Genomic DNA, 15,803 nt, shown 5'->3' with positions numbered 1-15,803 from the left:
TATAATTTTAATCATTGTATTTTACTTAATGTGTGTTATTCCTATTATTGATGTCATTTTAAAATATTAATTTTTACAATATTAAATCTGAGTGTTGCCATAGAATTGAGTGCTCGCTTCCTTATCTTTTATGCACAAAGAGAACAGGGATCTCATACTGTCACGGCCTATGCTGTGTTTTGTGACACTTTCCTTCACTTGGCTGATCCCCAGGACATGATTGCCACACATGCCGTTGCCCGCGGCAACAGGTGAAGTATGGGTTTATATGTGTACTTCCCCTTTAAGTGTCCGTCTTCCCTTGCCTTGTGTTGGAAGGGTTAATTCCCTTCTGTGTGTGTGAACACTGGGTGTGTCTGTTGGGTGTGGCTACTTGGGCCTATAAAGCCTCAGTGTATATCACTAGTCTGAGGGGTACTTCAGCCATGGTTAGCTGGAGCAGCCTCCTGTGTAATTCCATCTGCAAGTGGGGGCCACCCTTCTGGTCAAAAGTTCATGTATGGTGTATAGAAGATGTTTGTTTGGTATATTTGTTATTGCAGCATATGGTTTCCTGGGTTCCCGTGTGATGTCTGTTGTGTGCTGTGTCCTTTGTGTTTGTTGTGGACAGCAGCACTTGCACGTGGGTTCCAGGTTGTGTTTCTGTGGCAGGTAAGTGTGGTACTAGTCTCACTTACCTGTCATTGCCATATGTTTGTTCATGTTCCGCTTTCTATGTAGCTTGGCCAGTGAGACTCCTGTTCCTCCGTGTCTAGGAGGAACAGGTCGTCTTACCCTGCTCCTAGTCCAGGGCCACCCTGAGGGCTAGCAGGAATATCAGGTTCCGGAGTATGAGCCCTCCTACCTTCAGGGTTGGCTCATACGGATAGGAGACAGGGTCAGAATTAGGGATGTGTAGGAGGTGACCTGCTCCCTGATTCCTGTCCTGGCCTGGCCTTGACCATCCGCCTTCTGATACCGCACGGCTGAGGGTTTTCCCCATCCTCAGCCGTGACACATACCCTGTGGAAGCCCCCGAAATGACACAGTATATATAGAGTACTTTTAGCATATCAATATCCACTATGACTACTGTATATTCTATGATATACTAGGAAGTCAGTGTATTTATTGTCCAAGCTCCTCACAGGACAGTACATATAAAGGAGGCAATCTATTTAAAGAGGACCTTTTATGGGTCCAGACTTTATAAACTAAGTTTCAGGGTATGTAGGTAATACAGCGGGGAATCTAATAGCGCTTGCTATATTTTCTGGGCGCCGCTCCATTCACCCGCTGTGGCCCCCATTAAATTCTTCTGCCTTGTATGCTAATTTTCACATCGGTACAGGGAGGAGGAGGCTGCACTGTTTCTCAATGGGCGTCTCCTTCTCCCTGGCTGTGAGCTGTCCAATCGCAGTGGAGAGCGTCACAGCCAGGGAGAAGGAGACGCCCATTGAGAAACAGTGCAGCATCCTCCCTGTACCGATGCGAAAATTAGCATACAAGGCGGAAGAATTTAACGTGGGCCACAGCGGGCGAACAGAGCGGCGCCCAGAAAAAATAGTAAGCGCTATTAGATCCCTGCTGTATGCCCTACATACCCTGATACTTAGTTTATAAAATCTGAACCCATGAAAGGTCCTCTTTAAGCTGTCAGATGAAATGAATCCATGGCTGCAGTTATAACATGTCTTTGTCTTGTATTAATGGTGCACCATCTGCTGGCAGAAGGCTAGAAATACTTCTTCAAACACATACGATTGCTAAGGCTGGGGCTACTCGCAGCAGATTTTCGCAGCAGATTTTCCGGTTATAAGAAGCTATACCCTATCCATAGGATAGGGGATAACTATCAGATTGGTGGGGGTCCTACCGCTGGGACCCCCACCAATCCCAAAAAGGTACTGATCCGTACCTTGTTGAGCCCCCCTGGAAATGCGGGCGTCAGCTCCATCAATTTCTATAGGAGTGCTGGAGATAGCCAAGTACAGTGCTCGACTATCTCCGGTGTGCCCATAGAAATGAATGGAGCGGCGACCACCAGCTGCTCCGTCCATTTCAGGGGGACTCCACAGGGTATGGGGCCCATGTCCTCATGATCAGTGGAGGTCCCAGCAGTAGGACCCCATCAATCTGATGGTTATCCCCTATCCATAGCTTGTTATAATGGGAATGCCCCTTAACTATTAGAGCTCTTTCACACAAGAGAATTTTATGTTCAGAAGCGATGCATGTAGTAAACGCATAGCATCTGGACTGGATACTGACCCATTCATGTGTCTGTGTACATAAGCCTCTTTTGTCACACATTATCTCCGAGTTCAGGAAAAATCTCAGCATGGCCCTGGCTCCATGAATGGGGCTTGTGTGAAAAACAGAAGGCATTCGGATGCAATGTTTTTCACTGATGGTTGCTAGGAGATGTAGATTTTTATTCTTCAGTTTATCTTCACATATGCAAAAAGTGCTATCCGGATATAATCCGAAATGAAAAACGCACGCACTGAACGCAGTCCCAGAAAAAGCTGATTTTGTTTTTCCATAATCACATCCTGACAAAATCGTTATTGCTTATGTGAAAGAGGCCTTAAGGGGGTACTCCAGTTGTTAGAAGTTATCCCCTATCCACGGGACAGGGAGTAATTATTAGATTGGTGGGGTCCTACCAATGGGACGCCCACCAATCACGAGAAGAGTGGCCCCAAATCCCCTGCAGCACCACTGAAATGAATGGAGCGGATGGTCGGGTCTTATGAAGCTGGGCTGGTGTACACCTTCAGAAACATGAACATGAGTGTTATGTCAATCAACCAGATGAAGGCAGTGTCAAAAGAGTTACTGTATAGGTTAGCACAGTTCTGTCTTCCAGCAGGACCACAGTAGATAAGAGACAAGACCCCAGCCTCTTAAACCAAGTCGACACAATCCAAACAGAACCTGCCCAGCTTCTCATTTTGAGCATGTAATGAAACAGTTGTACCTTAGGAGTTCACCCACCACCTTGCGTAACACAGTGTCTTGTCTCTAAAACGGCTTCTTCCACTATTGGAAAGATCGGACAAGGTATGGGGCATAATTTTAAAATACTCGTGACAGCAAACAACTACCTTTACGGCTCCTAATTATGGAGCATCTTGGGCCACCTGTGCACCAGAACTGAAATGTACTTCAACCGGGTGTGGCCAAGCCAAGCATGTGAGAGGACATGTAGCTGTGAGCTCCTGCTGTCCATCTGTCTATTATCCAGTGCATCCTTTGTCCTCGTTGTCAACTATGATCAAGAAGAACAAGGAGGGAAGTCAGGAGAAGGAGACAAAAGAAGACGGTCTAGGTTGGCCATTACTGCTTTCGACCAGAACAAGAGCGGATAATGCTGCTGAAGTGGCTGCTAAACTAGGGCGGTAAGGAATCTTGTATTTCACTAGGACAGTGGCACTCAGAGCCCTCTCTGTAGGCACCCACGCCCTGGAAAAAGTCTATGGTGTACCAATATGCCTTAGGCTTTTCCTGCCATTCATCAGCACAGGGCGCGCTATGAACAGCACAAGCAGTGTATTGAATGTAGGCCGGCATGGAAGATATACTATATAGGATTGTAGTATGTAGGTTAGATTGCCGTGTTGGCACTTTGAGATAAATATGTGGGTTTTGGGTTACAGTTTGGGCACTCAGTCTGTAAAAGGTTCCCCATCACTGCATTAGGAGATAAGGACTGGCGAGGCTGTGGGGTTAATGATGCAGACTGGCAGCAGGCTCAGCCTGGGACACAAGACCTGGCGACCCCTGATCATATGGCTGCTGGCATTTCGGTGGCTGAGAGTGAAGGCTCTGGAGATAACAAGCAGACTACATCTGGTGTTAATACTGGTGGGAGCGAGATCTCCACAGGTCCTGACCCTAATGCACACACCAAACTAAAGGCTCTGCTCACTGCTGTAATTCAATGTAAGGTTACACTATCGCAACAAGATTTTAACATTATCAGGCATGATTTTAAAAAAGGTCTCTAAACGCATGGGGGCAGTGGAGGGGTGAGTGGGTGAAAAAGAAGATCAGTTTCCTCCTATGAAACGTAAAATAAAATGTACCATCGATAATGTCACTATTCTGGCTGCAAAGCCAGATGCGGCGAAACATTAGACTAATTGGTGTACCCAAAAAGGAAAAGGGGAGAAACCACAGTGACTTCTTTGAAAACTGGTTGATAACCACTTTTAGAAGAGACTTTAACCCCCCTATTCACTGTGGCGAGGGCTCATAGAGTACCTGCTCGTCCCTGCCCCCCAGGCAGCACTCCTAGGCCAGTGCCAATTCATATATTGCATTACAGAGATAGTGACATCATTCTGAGAAAGGCAGAGAGAATGGGTCAGCTATCTGTTGCTGGTGGGAAGATCTCTGTTTTGCCTGATTTCTCGATGGATGTCCAAAGGAAGAACAGTACAATATCAAGATGTAAAAAGGCGACTTTGTCAGCAGCAAATACCATAGTCTATGTTTTACTTGGCTAGGCTTCTCGTGGTGGCTTTGCACTCCACATGCTTCTTCGACACATCCAAAGATGAAGCTTCCTGACTGGATACAAATAAGCTTCAGCTTCACTGTGAGAAGACCTAAGGTGCATGGGTCGTTAACTACACGGTCTGTGACATTATTAATGCAAGGAACTCTGACTGTTACTAATATTCATATATCCCTTGCAGTATTTGTGATGTGGCAGGATGCCTTAAACAACCTATACTTCCACAAGGGAAAAGCAATAGGATCCACTTTTCATTGTCAAAGCCTAATGGTAGGGCTACACAATGAGACTGGTCACAGCCAGGATTGCAGAGTGGTGGTGATCCAATAGAAATGAACAGAATTGCAACACAAGTCACAAAAACCCAGCAGTATTGGATTTTTTTGCGACTTGCACTGCAATCCCATTAACCCTTTCAACCCCGGGCCAGTTTTCACCTTCCTGCCCAGGCCATTTTTTGCAAATCTGACATGTGTCACTTTATATGGTAATAACTTTAAAACGCTTTTACTTATACAGGTCATTCTGAGACTGTTTTCTCATCACATATTGTACTTCATGACAGTGGTAAAAATGAGTTTTAAAAAAATGCATTTTTATTTGTAAAAAAAAATCTAAATTTGCCAAAAATTTCTCTACTTTTATAGTAGATAGTAATAACTCCAAAAATAGTAATTACTTTACATTCCCCATATGTCTACTTCATGTTTGGATAATTTAAAAAAAGGCATTTTCTTTTTTTGTGACGTTAGAAGGCTTAGAAGTTTAGAAGCAAATCTTAAAATTTTGAAGAACATTTCCAAAACCCAATTTTTTCAGGACCAGTTCAGTTATGAAGTCACTTTCTGGGGCTTACATATTAGAAACCACCGATAAATCACTCCATTTTAGAAACTACACCCCTCAAGCTATTCAAAACTGATTTTACAAACTTTGTTAACCCTTTAGGTGCCCCGCAAGAATTAAAGGAAAATGGAAATTAAATTTCAAAATTTCACTTTTTTTTAGCAGATTTTACATTTTAATGTATTTTTTCTGCAACACATCAAGGGTTACCAGCCAAACAAAACTCAAAATCTATTACCCTAAATCTGAAGTTTACAGAAACACCCCATGTGTGCTCAAAAACTGATGTATGGGCGCACAGAAGGCTTCAAAGTGGAAGGAGCACCATATGGCTTTTGGAGAGTGGATTTAGCTGGAATGGTAATTGGGAGCTATGACGCATATGAAGACCTACAGTGGAAACCTCCAAAAAGTTACCCTATTCTGGAATCTAAACACCTTAAGGAATATTTCAAGGTGTGTAGTATTTTGTTGCCCATTTACCCCAAATACGCCAACACCCCATATGTGCTCAAAAAATGTTGTATGGGTACATGGCGGGGTTCAAAAGGGAAGTAGCACTATAGGGCTTTTGGAGGACAGATTTTGCAGGATTGGCTTTTGGGAGCTATGTCGCATATGAAGACACCCTGAGGTACCCCTAGAATAGAAACCCCAAAAAGTAACCACATTCTGGAAACTACACCCCTCAAGGAATATTTCAAGATGTGTAGTGAGAACTTTGTCCTCAAAGGTGATTCATGGAATTGGCTGTGAAAATGAAAAAATATAAATAAAATCCAGAAAATTTGATTTTAGGCCCAAATGTTTCACTTTCACAAGGGGGAACTGGAGAAAATATACCCCCTAATGTATTGCCCATTTTCTCCCGATTACAGCAATACCCCATATGTGCTTGTATACTGCTATATGGGCGTACCACAGGGGTCAGAAGTAAAGGAGCACCAAATGGCTTCTGGAAGGCAGATTTCACCGGAATAATTCACAGACACCATCTTGCAATTGAACACACACTGAGGTACCCCTAGAGTGGAAATCCCCGAAAAGTGACCCCATTCTGGAAACTACACCCCTCAAGGAATATTTCAAGATGTGTAGTGAGCACTTTGACCCATCAGGCGTTTCACAGAATTAGGAAACACTTGGCTGTGAAAATGAAAAATTACAATTTTTTTACAGAAAAAGTTGCTTTACACCCACATTTTTCACTTTCACAAGGAGTAACAGGACAAAATGCACCTTACATTTTGTTACCCATTTGCCCTCAAATAAGCCAATATCCCATATGTGCTCAAAAAATGATGTATGGGCGCATGGCAGGGCCCTAGTGTCCAAAAGCTAAATATGGATTTTGCTGACCTGAATTGGCAGACATGAATTTTAGGTGCCATGTTGTACTAAATAAATTCCTGAGGTCCCAAGAAACAAGTGACCAGATTTCGGAAAAAGCACCCCCGTACAAACATTTTAAGTGGTAGAAAGGGTACATTTCAGCAAACAGGTGTCTCACAGAACACAGAAATACTTGTGAAAGCATTTCAAAGCACAGATTTGTGAAAAAAATAAAATTAACAGCAGACCCCAATTTTTTTTAAACAAGGGGTTAAACGAGAAAATGCACCCCAGGTTGTGTTCCCCATTTTCTCCCCATTCAGGAAACACCCCATATGTGCTTGTAGCCTGCTGTATGGGCGCACAGCAGGCAAACAGCAAAATGTGAATTTTGCTGACAGGCCTCAATTGGCAGACATGGATTTTAGGTGCCATGTCGCATTAAATAAATTTCCTGAGCTTCCCAGAAATGAAAAACCCCAAGAAGTGACCCCATTTTGGAAAGAGCACCCCTGTACGAACATTTTAAGTGGTGAAAAGGGTACTTTTCAGCAAACAGGTGTCTCACAGTAGGCAGAAATAGTAGAGAAAGGATTTCAAAGCACACATTTGGAAAAATGAAAAATTACTAGCAGACCCCAATTTTTCACTTTCACAACGGGTTAAAGGAGAAAATGCACCCGAGTATATGTTTCCCATTTTCTCCCCTTTTTGAAAACACCCCATATGTGCTTGTAGCCTACTGTATGGGCGCACAGCAGGGCTCTAGAGGCAAAGTGCAAAATATGGTTTTTGCAGGCCTGAATAAACAGATATGGATTTTAGCTGCCATGTCGCATTAAAAAAATGGACCCCTTTTTGGAAAGTGCACCCTCGTACCAAAAGGGGTGGAAAGGGCACGGTTGTCTCACAGAAAAAAATATGCAGTGGTTGTTGGAAAGTGGAAATATTACAGGGAGCATAAAGGATGAAATTATATTAATACTCCATGGATGTGTGGTATATTTTAAAACATTCCTTCATACACAAGCCAGGTTTTTCAGGGCAGGTTTCGCAGTGGTAAATGGTGTCCTTTCTAATACCCCTTTTTGAACACACTCTGCATCTTTTTTGGGTCCTTCCCTTTCTTGCTATCTGGGGGACTTCAGCTGGTAAATGTTGTCCTGGTACAACACGGCCACTGTGACTTACAGAAGTACTGGGTCCCTCTTCTGCTTGGTTTGGAAGAATTAGGGCCTTGATCACTACTTCTTGAAAGTGAAGAAATGTTCCTGTGTGTCCGTTAGACTTATATAGCACGTACGCATTATACTTTGCCATCTGTACAATGTGTATGGCCAGCTGTTTGTACCACACTTTTGTTTTTCATGTGGCACTGTAGGGCTTCAGAACTTGATAACTTGATCTGAAAGATCAACCCCACCCATGTGCCTGTTGTTGTAGTCCAGAATGCAGTCTGGTTTGGGGACAGTGGTAGTGGTACCACGTACAGCGGCAGGGGAGTTGACATTACTGTGAATGGTGGTCAGTACAAGGACGTCCCTCTTGTCCTTGTGCTTAACCACCAGCATGTTCTCATTGCGGAGAGCCCTGCTTTCACCCTTTCTAAGTGGTTGCCCTACTAGGGATCTAGGGAGGCCTCTCAGATTTTTGCATGCTGTGCCGCAAGCTGGTATAATAGTTATCCACATAGAGGTGGTAACCCTTATCCAGCAGTGGGTGCAGTAAGTCCCACAATATCTTCCCACTAATTCCTAGGACTGGGGAGGAGGGAGCATTTTTGGGGTTCTACCCGGAAATCTTTCCCTTTATAAACCCCAAACCTATAGGTGTACCCGGAGCTACCCTCACAGAGTTTATACATTTTTATGCCATACCTTGCTCGCTTGCTAGGCAGGTACTGGCGGAATCTTACCCTCCCCTTGAAATGTAGCAGGGACTCATCTATACAGATATTTTGTTCTGGGGTGTACACTTCAGAAAACTTGGTGCTGAAGTGGTCAAGGACAGGCCTAATTTTAAAAAGCTGATCAAATGTTGGGTCATTTTGGAGCGGACACTGTGCACTATCGTTGTAATGCAAAAACTTCAGAATCGACTCAAATCTATTCCGGGCCATGGAATTACTGAATATTGAAGTGTGGTACAAGACACTCCAATACAGTCTTATTTCAGTTTTTTTAACAAGCCCCATATGCAGCAGATGCCCCCAGAAGATTATCATTTCTGCTGCTTTAACTGGGGTTCAACCAGGGAGATCTTGTGAATGGCGATGTGGCGTTCAACTTCTGGGTAATAAACTGCTGGGCAAATAAATTTGTTTAGGCCACGCTAAAATTTGCTAAATCTACACTGAAAAAGATTTTGAAAAAAATCTATTTCTGTGAAGCCTGTGCAGTCAATTTGGATTCCAGAGTTTCCCACAAACTCTGGAATTTGGGACTGATAAACGTCAGGGGGTGGGGTCCATATGGGGTCACTCTGGGGGGCTGCCTCCGCTGCTACCCTGGGGTGCCTTCTAGAGAGTCCCTCATCAGCAGATGATGAGGGGGTGAGGGGGTAGAGGAGCAGAGAAAAGTGGCATCCTCTTCTCCCTTGCTATCAGTCTTAGTATCAGAGGCAAGAATGGCGTATGCCTCTTCAGATGAGTACACTCGTTGGGATGGACGGGCCATTTTTATTTTATCAGGGTGTGACTTGTGAAACGTGTAAACCTTTATTTAGTGTGAGGTGTTTATGTAGTGTTTTCACATGTGAAGGGGCTTGTAATTGTAATAAATTTAAATTAAGAAGTAAAAAAAAAAAAAAAAAGTATTTTGCACAAAAAAGTAAAAAAAAAATGTATTTTCTGCAACAAACAAAAAAAAACTTGCAGTGCAAACTGAGCAGACGCGATCAGTAACAGACTTTACTGATCGGTGCTCAGTGCTCTGCAAAATGCATGCACACAGATGGTGCGTTCATGCAAAAACCTAAACTGCCACTAACTGAAATTTATATATATCTAAGTAACTAACTCTAACTGAAGCTCTATTTTCACACCCAAAAAAAACTGTGCAGATGCTACTGCGCACACTACTGATTGGTGCTCTGCAGCACGCACGCAGATCGTGCGTGCGTGCAAAAACTCTAATATAAAAAATCACTACAGTGAACACTAGCTAAAAATTTAACTTAAATATAGAACTCTCTATATATTTATATAAAGCCTTAATTACTTTTTTAACAAAAAAAACTAAAAATATCCTAAGAAATCAGCACAAATAATCCGCAGGTGCTGATCAGGCAGGTACGCACTGAACAGCACTTGGCAGTCACAGCTTGCACGCAGAGCTGGAAAATGGTAAAAAAAAATAATAATAAAAAGATCAAAAGGGACAGGGACGGAGGGTGGTTTAGGGATCTGGAACAGCTACAAATGAAAAAATAAAATAAAAAATCTATTCCAGATGTTCATCTTCTTTTCAGCAGGAAAGTTCTTTTCACCACAAGGCCCAGCAAGCCACAAGCATCACAGAAAGGCACAGCAGCCATCACACCCCGGTTCCCAAGCGATTATGCCCGGGGGTCATTGCGCCGCAATAGTACGGCGCTGGTCGGTAAGGGGTTAATTTATACTCATCTACAGTGGAATCCTTCAAAAGAAACCTGAAAACCCACCTCTTCAGACAAGCCTACAACCAGTGACCCTGCTGCCTCTATACCGCCATGACCAACTCAACCCGCACCTACTGTGTCCTTCTCCCATACCGTGTAGATTGTGGGCCCTCTCTCCTTCTGTACCAGTTTGTAACCCGTCTTGTTTATGATTAGTGCATGTCTTGTTAATGATTATGTATGTATACCTCTTCTCATATGTACAGCACTATGGAATGAATGGTGCTTTAATAATAAGGGAACACAACCAATCTGCAATCCTGGCCGCGGCCAGCCTGCGTCATTGTGTAGCCCTAGTCTTAAAGAGCCTCTGTGTCAGCATGATAAACCTTATTAAACCAGGCATATTTCCTGGTAGGGTCGATCATACTAATTAAAACATCATATTTGTTTCCTCTCTAGGGTTATGTATGTAAATTAGGCCTTTGGAGCATCAGATGGCAGGCCATAGCACTAGGAGCACCGCTAGCGCAAAGCTCCCTGTACTCTCCACTCCACTTTGAGTGACAGTGTCTCGATCAACCCTGTGTTTTCTTGGCATCGCCGAGGCTCACCTTTTTCTTTGAGTCAGGGCAGCCGGTACGGTTGTCCCTTATTGCCCTCGCAGTAGAACCTTTGGCTCAACTAATTCGTGCCTCCTCCATTGTTAAGGTCTTATGTTATGGCTCGATGAGCGCATTGCATTATACGCAGATGACATGATATATTTTGTGGGAGTTGTGTTCAACCCTATAGATCCAATTATGCCACGTATTGCTAATTTTGGTACATACTCCAGCCTGCCCATGAAATGGGACAAATCAGTATGCTGCCGTTGGATCCCCTACCCATGTCTGTGTTGACACTCTCTTCCTTTACAAGTAGTCTGTACATTCCGGTACATGGGTATCAGATTTCAGTTCGTTTTTAGGATTCTGTTGCTCATAAAAGGGGTTGTCTGCCCTTTTCTATTGACATAAATAACAGATTGGCAGGGGGCCGACTCCCGACACCTCTCCCTATCAGCTTTTTGAAGAGAAAGCAACGCTGCCTGCTCTTTAATGTTTATCTGCTCGCCGTCGCAATTGACGTGGTGAGCAGGTGTAATTACAGCTATGCTGTCCCCATTCACTTCTATGGGACGGTTCAGTCCTATTCACTTGAACAGACAGAGCCGTCCCATAGAAGTGAATGGGACACCATACTTGTAATTACACCTGCTCACTGCTGAAGTTGTGACGGTGAACAGGTAAACAGAGAAAAGAAGGCAGAGCTCGTATGAGCACTGCTTTCTCTCCAAACATGCACCCCAGCTGATCTCATATTGATGACCAGTCCTGAGGATAGGTCATCAATAGATAAAAGTGGGCAACCCCGTTAATGTTGTCCCCCTCCTGACGAGAAGTGCTCAGTAATAGGCAAAGCTAATCTGGTTAAAATGGTCCTTTTACTACAATTTATTTTTACATATTACACAATGCCTCTGTATGGACCTCTGTGAGATACTTCTGTAAAATCCAAAGACTTTTCCATAACCTTAATTTGAATAAACAAAGCCCACACATTACATTGGAAACTTTACAAAGAAGGAGGTCTTGCTGTTCCAAACCTTTGGCTATATATTCTAGAAGCCCAAGCTCAGCATTTCTTAGGATGAGGCCCGATTCCCTGGGCTTGGTGGGGAAATCAGAGTTGCATATTTGGTGGGAGGCAAACCTCTGGTATTGGAGATTGGTTCAGTGATTAAGCCCCAGAGAATAGGAAAAGATTAAGGGGGTAATTTATCAATCTGAAATACGTCTAAATTAGGCGTATTTCAGGTGCAGATTGCGGTGCAGCGGTTAGTTACACTGCAATCTGCGACTGCTGCCCACTCTTGCCAGGTCTATATAAGCGAGCGTGATATGGGCAGGATCGGCCAGGGAGGCCCATCTCATATATCATTTTCTATGTCTGTTTTAGGCGCAGAAAAAGGTCTAAATGTACAATGGCTAGGAGGCTGTCTTACATTTAGAAGTGGCGCTGGAACTACCGCCAGCTTAGGTTTTAATAAATGTGCCCCTAAGTTTATGTCCGACTTACAAAATAAGTCTTTCCCAGTACGCACTGGATGTTCATGGCAAGTCAGTAGATTTTTTTGATTACCTCTTCCCCCATTCTGGGTAATATAGCAACATTGGGAGGCACCAAAGGGCTTGTCTCCTTTTATCAACATTTGCTATCTTCTTACCTGCGTAAGTTCCCATTGACCTGACCAGCAAAGTGGGAAAGAGACACTGGCTCTCTCGGGTAAGCAAAATTAGAGTACATTTTGGGGCACATTTAAGACCAGCATTTTAGACGCTGGTGTCGGATCCGCCACACTTATGTAGAGGCACCGGCCTCTGCATAACTTCGTTGGATCCACTGCTGCTTCGAAATGTAATGATGGTCTAACTGTTGCTGCTACAATTAGACCATTTTCTATGCCTAAAACAGGCGTAAAAAATAATAAATGAGACGGGCCTCCGGGCCTGTCCGCTTCCCCGCCAAGCCCACTTTTTTTAAACCTGGCAAGAGAGGGGAAGTCACAGATTGCGGCACAAAGGACCTTTGCAATCTGCGGCAGAAATATGCCCAATTTAGACGTATTTCTGTTTAATAAAGGACCTCTTTACAGTATGTCTAATGTGCACTGTGTACTGGTAAATGTGTTGTGCTGCAGAGATCCTGCCCACCCAAACGTAGAAAGTGGGTATAAAGCGGAACTTGTGCCACAATTTGCAACTTTTCTGCACTAAACTCTCCCTCTTAGGGTCCACTCACACATCCGTATGTGTTTTGCGGATCCACAAAACACAGACACCAGCATTGTGCGTTCCGCATTTTGCAGACCTAACATCAACGGCACTTAATAGAAAATGCCTAACCTTGTCCTCAATTGCGGACAAGAATAGGACATGTTCTATTTTTTTTCAAAGAACGTAATTGCGGACCCAGAAGTGCGGATCCGGACAGCACATTGTGTGGCCCCATAGAAATGAATGGGTCCGCAATTCCGTTCCGCATTTTGCGGACGTGTGAAAGGAGCTTTAGAGTAGCAATTTTAACACATAGGTAATAATTAAACTTAACTCATCACTCAACACACACATTTGATTAAATAGTGACTTTATTTATATCCGGGCAAAACCAACACACAAAGCGAGTCACTGTCTTCTTATCAAAATGTGTTCAAGGTAGGATTCATTGTCAAGCAGCACCTCAGAGAAAATCAGCATAGTATTATGAACTGTATATAATGTACAGTATAGTGTACATGGCCAACTGAAAACTGCACCCAACATAAGGGTGCAAAACTAAATCAATATCGATTCGCATAAAACGTAGCTGGAATACTGTACGGAGCGAGCACTCCGTACAGTATTAGAATGTATTGGCTCCGATAAGCCAAAGTTATTACTCCGCGAAGTCACGCAGAACTTTGCATAATAACTTCAGAAATTAATTTCTACTGTAAGAAACCTTTTACCCAACTCTGGTTCGGTTCCAAGTGATACCTAATGACTTCTGCTCATCAGAGCCAATACATTCTAATACTGTACGGAGCGCCTGCTCTGAACAGTTTCTAACAACGTTTTATGCAAATTGGCTTTGGATGTTCCATCCGAAGTCGATTCGCTCATCCTTAATAGCAATATATGAGGTTACGCCATGTCATTAACCAAATGTGGGTGAGGTACAAGAAGTCTAAAATACTTGGTGCAGAACTCGTACAGCATGTTCCCGGATTACACTGAGCATGTACATACATGTAAATTCAAGCAGTCCATACAGTTGTGTACATGGGTGTTTAAGGCTATGCCATAAAGACAGGTATATAGACAACATTCACAATATAATATAGGGGTCATGCACCAAGTGAAGGCATACAATTCAAGCATTTGTCAAGAAGATAAGTATAGATGGAAATCGCTTCAAACCAAAGTTTTGGATTAATGGCTATAAGTGCCCAGAAATGTAGTTCATGGTAAAGTTAGGTGTGAGAGATGGACATCTTGGTGTGGTCATCCTTTGGACTCATGGGCTTTTTCTTTGCTATAAGTTGGACAAAATTGGAGTCAGGATTATGGTTTCAAGTAAATATTGTCATGGGAAACGTCAGTGTTCACCACAGGTTCCCATTAAAAGGGATGGCAGAAAGCACACCACTGTTGCCCATGAGTTGTATCAAGTATTACACCCAGGGGCAGACAAAAAAATAAATACCACAGTGCAGCACAATAGACTGCCCGAGCAGAACTAAATACCACAGTGCAGCACAATAGACTGCCCGAGCAGAACTAAATACCACAGTGCAGCACAATAGACTGCCCGAGCAGAACTAAATACCACAGTGCAGCACAATAGACTGCCCGAGCAGAACTAAATACCACAGTGCAGCACAATAGACTGCCCGAGCAGAACTAAATACCACAGTGCAGCACAATAGACTGCCCGAGCAGAACTAAATACCACAGTGCAGCACAATAGACTGCCCGAGCAGAACTAAATACCACAGTGCAGCACAATAGACTGCCCGAGCAGAACTAAATACCACAGTGCAGCACAATAGACTGCCCGAGCAGAACTAAATACCACAGTGCAGCACAATAGACTGCCCGAGCAGAACTAAATACCACAGTGCAGCACAATAGACTGCCCGAGCAGAACTAAATACCACAGTGCAGCACAATAGACTGCCCGAGCAGAACTAAATACCACAGTGCAGCACAATAGACTGCCCGAGCAGAACTAAATACCACAGTGCAGCACAATAGACTGCCCGAGCAGAACTAAATACCACAGTGCAGCACAATAGACTGCCCGAGCAGAACTAAATACCACAGTGCAGCACAATAGACTGCCCGAGCAGAACTAAATACCACAGTGCAGCACAATAGACTGCCCGAGCAGAACTAAATACCACAGTGCAGCACAATAGACTGCCCGAGCAGAACTAAATACCACAGTGTAGCACAATAGACTGCCCGAGCAGAACTAAATACCACAGTGCAGTACAATATACTGTCCGAGCAGAACTTCTCAGGATCTCAGATTGTTACGTTCCAAATCAGCAGGTGTGTGTGTGTGTGTGTGTGTGTGTGTGTGTGTGTGTGTGTGTGTGTGTGTGTGTCTAAGGTGGGTATCAACCCACCAGGGATTTTCCCTGTGAGGTCTATGGCCAGTCCGTCCCTGATTACACCTTAGCTTTATTCAGGGATACTATGCCTTATGGTACTGCAATAGGATAAATCAGTATCTATCACTGTAGGAGGCCACAAAAGTCAGAAGTAGCAGAATAGAACATTAAAAGATTTTCCATACATTTCAAGGACTTCTACTGTTTTTCAAGTTGTTCTCTAATGCATACGTCTCTTAGATGCACCATGCAGCAATAAAGTTGGGCAGAATACACTTGCAGGGTACAAGACAACAGTCTGAGACTTGGAAGGGAGGGTTTGAA

Source organism: Bufo gargarizans, chromosome 3 (genome assembly GCF_014858855.1).
Source record: "Bufo gargarizans isolate SCDJY-AF-19 chromosome 3, ASM1485885v1, whole genome shotgun sequence".
NCBI lineage: Eukaryota > Metazoa > Chordata > Amphibia > Anura > Bufonidae > Bufo > Bufo gargarizans.
This window is presented reverse-complemented; position numbering follows the sequence as displayed.